General features: G+C 40.8%; 1 long non-coding RNA gene across 1 annotated transcript; it reads right to left on the reverse strand.

The window, feature by feature from the left end:
* Positions 1-279: 279 nt before the first annotated feature.
* LOC119780132 lies at positions 280-832 on the reverse strand. The gene is made up of 3 exons (XR_005280338.1): positions 761-832; positions 422-674; positions 280-347 (listed from the first exon to the last, which is right to left on the reverse strand). It is a non-coding gene; the product is annotated as an uncharacterized LOC119780132 (long non-coding RNA).
* Positions 833-5,101: the final 4,269 nt, after the last annotated feature.

The raw sequence follows: 5,101 nt of genomic DNA on the forward strand, positions 1-5,101 counted from the left end.
GGCGGAAGTGGTTCCGGAACAGATCGGGCTGCCGGCGTAGCGTTAGCACCTCCCATGTAGCCGGCATAATTCTGCAGGACTTGGTTCTGATATTCCAGTTGTTTGTGTAACTCACGGATTGTGTGGGCGTGTCCATGGATTTGAGCGTCCTGCTCCTCAAGTCTCTTCTGGAGGTGATCTGCTGGGCTTTGTTTTTGGCCGCAGTGTTCTGTCATGATTGGTTCTGAATCAAACCCACATGCAGAACACTACCAGGAGACGGATGAAAAGTTTAACAGAGTTTATTAAATGTTTGCACAAAATAAGACTGTGTTCAGGAAACAGGTCCGGGCTGGATTCTCAGGCGTCTGCAGAGATGACAGTTTGGTTAACCAGGTGGATAGGAAGCGTTGTTTAGTTTTCAGATTGTTGCAGACAATACCTTGGAGAGCTTCAGGCTTTCTTCTCAGAGGGGGGGAACCGGTTGGGTCCAGAGACTGTTGGCTTGACAGAGTGCTCAGCAGGTGCAGCGTCTAACTTCTGACTGTTGGATCAGACCTTGGATTGAGGGGTTAGCTCTCCTTCAGAGAGCAGCAGGTGGATTCCAAAGTGAGATCTTCAGGTTTGGCTCTCTAGGGCAGGCAGGCAGATTCAGGTTAAGCTCTCCCAGAGCTTCACACGAGAGACAGGTTTTCCTAGGAGCGACAAGACAAAGGCTGGTTAGAATACAGTTTTCTCTAGGGGATAAAATTTAAAGACAAGGAGGCTCAGGTTCGCTAACCAAACTTAGCTAACACTGCGGCGTCGAAGAAAGGTCTGGCATCTGCTTAAGTAGAGGGGTCCTCTAATGGGCTGACGAGCTTCAGGTGTGCTGTTGAGCTCCAGCCCAGAGAACCCATGGCGCACTCTGCTGGGGAAAGGTGGAACAACTCCAGATCCCAACACACCGTAGTCAAAAGGGCGGTGTGAGAGGGGGTGTGCGGGAGTTGCGGTCTCTGTCGTCTCGGTAACCGCACCGGAGCCAGTGTGAGCAAGGGGTAATATTATTATCAGTGGGACCTAGAGGGGCTTCTAGCTAATGCTGCAGACACTGTTTGTTGGTAACTGAGTCACCAGATCCAGTTGTGACATCACCACGCCTGCCATCCTCCATCTTGGTAGACCCTAGCTGTAAACTAGTCTAAATCCCACATCTGGCAGACCTGACCTGCATTGTTAGTTGATGATCATTCATTGGTAGTTTGATCAAAGAACTCAGGATAGTTCCCAACTCAGACTCAGCTCTCACTCTGCTTCATGACACCATCAGCATCCAGGAAACCACAGACCACCATGCAGCGTCATGATCACAGGAGATTTCAGCAGCTGCAGCTCAGACTGAACACACTGAAGACTTTCAGCAAGACGACGTCCCAACAGACAAGGAAACACACTGGGATAGATGAGAGCTTTCATACATGACGTCTGCAGAGCTTCCTTCAGACCTACTTTGGATCTTCAGAGATTCACATTTCTGATGGTTCTGCCAAGGATCCAGACAGGAGCTCAGAGCAGCTTCTCCAAGACAGTTCAGCTATGATCTGCTGAACATCAGCTCAGATTACAGGACTGTTCTGTTCTCATTCAGACACTTTTGAAATCTGCATCCAATCATGAAGAAGCAGCAAACTTGATTCCAGTTGATCCTGAGGACAACATGAAGATCTGAACTAACTCCCAGATCCAGTCCATGTGGACTAAAGTAGTGGAGCGACCCACTGACTGACACCAACACCAGAACCATGCTGCGTGCGGCTAAAAGAAAAGAGAAGAAGAGACAGTCATGTTGATGTGAACATTAGAGAAACACATCATGGAGCTGAAATCTGATCCTGCTTCATCATTTGGACCGCTTCACCTCAGCTGACCCATTCAGCAGCAGACAGCTTTTCTAGCAGTCTTTCTCACTGTGTGGAGGATACTGGAACCACATCTTTGGTTCTGGAACCAAACTGGATGGAACAGGTAAGAACCAACATTTATTGTTTGATTGTAGAAGTTAAAATGTGTTTAAAGTCACTTTCTGCTGCTTCAGGATTTACATGTTAGTTTTTATCATTAGGAGAGAATTCGTCATGAAAATATCAATAATTGATGGAAAACATGTTAAAAAGTCTCTGAACAACTTTAGAAAATAAATGTTGATATTTTTACAGATATTGGAGAATAACATCTGAAACCTTTCAGTAACTCTAACCCTGTAATATCTGCTAATATTGTTGATAAAAGTCTAATTACTGTAAAATATAGTTTATAGATTCACTAACTGCTAAACCTCAGTGTTACATGTAGCTGAGAGAGAAAAACTGAAAATAATCAGAGCAGAAAACAGCAGACAGGTTTTTGTAGCAGTCTTTCTCACTGTGATAGGGGTGTACGAATACCTCTTTGGTTCTGGAACCGAACTCTATGTAAAAGGTAAGAACCAACATTTATTGTTTGATCGTAGAACCTAAAATGTTTTTTAAAGTAACTTTCTGCTGCTTCAGGATTGATTTTATCTTTTTTCTCTTTCATATAAAATCTCTCTGAAACGGAACTCAGTAGTAAAGATCAGTTTTGTTGCTGATTCTGATTTCAGACATTTTTGTTTGTTTGTTTTAAACTGAACAGATCTTTTAGTTCAGAAGTTTTATTTTCAGTCAATGAAAATAACTTTTTACTTCATGTTTAAAATAAATTATTCGGAAACTCAGTATTAATTTGGTTTGTATGGAAATAGAAAGTCTGATATTCTTTATAAATGTATTTTTCTCTGAGCTGCTGAACCCAGACAGCAGCAGCAGAGTAATTAGTGAGAGATTAGAGAAATTATCTGGGGCCTGGCTATTTGCTGCTTTTTATGTTAGCCTGAGAATGAAAATCTCTAATCTATTAGTAGACGGTAGAATGAATATAACATGAGGATCATGTGAGCATGTTTGTGAGGCAGACTCTGAATGTGAGTAAACAAATGCGCTGATTATTCTCTCCAGTTCAGTGGAAAAGACCAGATGTCACCGCTTAGATATGTTCCTGAAATGAAAGATAAATAAAGGAGGCAAAGATTTTACACATGAGTCGAAGTTCAGAGGTGAAATATAGATTAAACCAAGATTTCAAAAGCTGGACTGAAGAGTTTGATGAACAGAACTAAGAGCCAGACTGATTGCTGTATTTAGTTCAGGTGTTGGTGTCGGATCAAGGGGTTTGCTCTGAAATCAAAGGGTTGACGGGTCAATACCTAGCTCTGGCTTTCAGTCTCATTGTGTCCTTGGGCAAGGCACTTCACCTGCATTGTCTACTGATGGTGGTCAGAGGGACTAGTGGCTCCAGTGTACGGCAGCCTGGCTTCTGTCAGTGAGCAAAGCAGTTTGAATGTAGTGTAAAGTACTTTGGTCAAGTCTCCTGACTTGTAAAGCACTGTATAAGTACAGGCCATTTACCATTATAAACACAGTAATTACTGGAGCGCTGATTATTAATCTGAGATTATAAACGGTGGATTAGGAAGGACATCCTATCCAGCTGATGAGGCTTAAAAGACAGAGAGATCATCCTCTGGGTCATCAGAGTTTCTGGTCTTGGAACCATCCTAGGGAAGCCATTTTTAATCCAGTCTCTCTTTTCCTCCTTATTGGATCATGACCTCTGACCTTAGCTGAGGCAGTGAGGCCTGCAGAGCTTTTGATATTCTGGGTTCTTCTGGAACTCCTCGAAGAGTCGAAACTTGATAAGTTGCTGTTTGAGATCTTTTAGTGAAATAAAAAAAAAAATAATTTCAAAATGTGTTTAATAATCGCAACCATTTCTGTGGAATGAAAACTAGAACCAATATTAAACATTGAAGTTTAAATAAAACTAAATTACACAAGTAATATTTCCATGGAATACTTATTACAGATAATATTTCTATAATAATATAGATTTCAATTAAATATCCACTAAAGCATTTTACTGTATTTGGTAATTTTATGTTTCCGGCGCAGCAGACCATGAATCAGATCATGAAATTATTAGGGCCGTTAATATAATGAAAGCAGTAATGCTTCATTTGTGAAGGGAAATCTGTTTAGCTGCGTTTTGGCTCAAATAAAACAATTCTGAGTGCTGCACTGACAGACAGCACATATAAAATAAAATAAATTACTGACCTGATAGCAGAGCTGGAAGATGCTGTTGATGTCTGTAGAAGCTACTATATTCCTGCTCACTGAGCTTGATGGGTGAAGTTAAAAATTTAAACAATTTAATGATGAGTCAGATGCTTGGAAGACATGAAACACAAACAGAGTGAAATAATGCAACGTGTATTTAAATTATTTAACAAAAGGCATTAAATTATTTGCTTTCATAAATAATGTATGGATTATTATCCATGGAACATTTGATCACTTAATTTTACATTATATTTTTCATTAATGGATAATAAATGGTACCTTTAGTTTTTGCAGACTTATTTCAACAAAACATTTTAAGTTACATTTAATGATGCATTTATTTATTTAATAATTTATCATCAATGGCAGATTCAATTATTAAACGGGAGATATAATGGTACATTAAATACATTCTTAAATTCATGTTGAATCTATTTATTTTATGTTATATTTCATGATTTCATGACACATTTATTTTGTGTTATTTAGCATATTTATATTGTAAGGGGGTGAATACTTTTCCCAGCTCTGTAGCTTCCAGGATAAGAGTGAATCCAGAGCAGAGCTGGAAGCTGCTGCTGACTGTGTGTCTGTGCTGCTTGTTGATAATGTCTTTATGTAAAACAGAGGGGCTGAAGGAGCCAGTGGTGACCGTGTGCCCGGTGAAAACAGAACCCAGTGAGGAGGGAAAGACCGCTCTGATGTGTCTGGCCTCAGACATGTTCCCTTCTAAGGTCCAGATCTCCTGGAAAAGACAGGAGAAGAACAGCCAGCTGGAGCAGCGGCCCCCTGCTGAGGAGAGACAGGTGGAGGTCAGCGGGTCACTAAGATCTGCCATGGTCCGGATGGTTAATGATGAGGATCTCTACAGTTATGAATACATCTGTGAAGTTGAGCATATGAAGGGAAATGTGAGGAAAAAAACACAAACCAAAGGTATGAAA

The sequence above is a fragment of the Cyprinodon tularosa genome, unplaced genomic scaffold (genome assembly GCF_016077235.1).
Source record: "Cyprinodon tularosa strain WSP-4 unplaced genomic scaffold, ASM1607723v1 ctg1550, whole genome shotgun sequence".
NCBI classification, from domain to species: domain Eukaryota; kingdom Metazoa; phylum Chordata; class Actinopteri; order Cyprinodontiformes; family Cyprinodontidae; genus Cyprinodon; species Cyprinodon tularosa.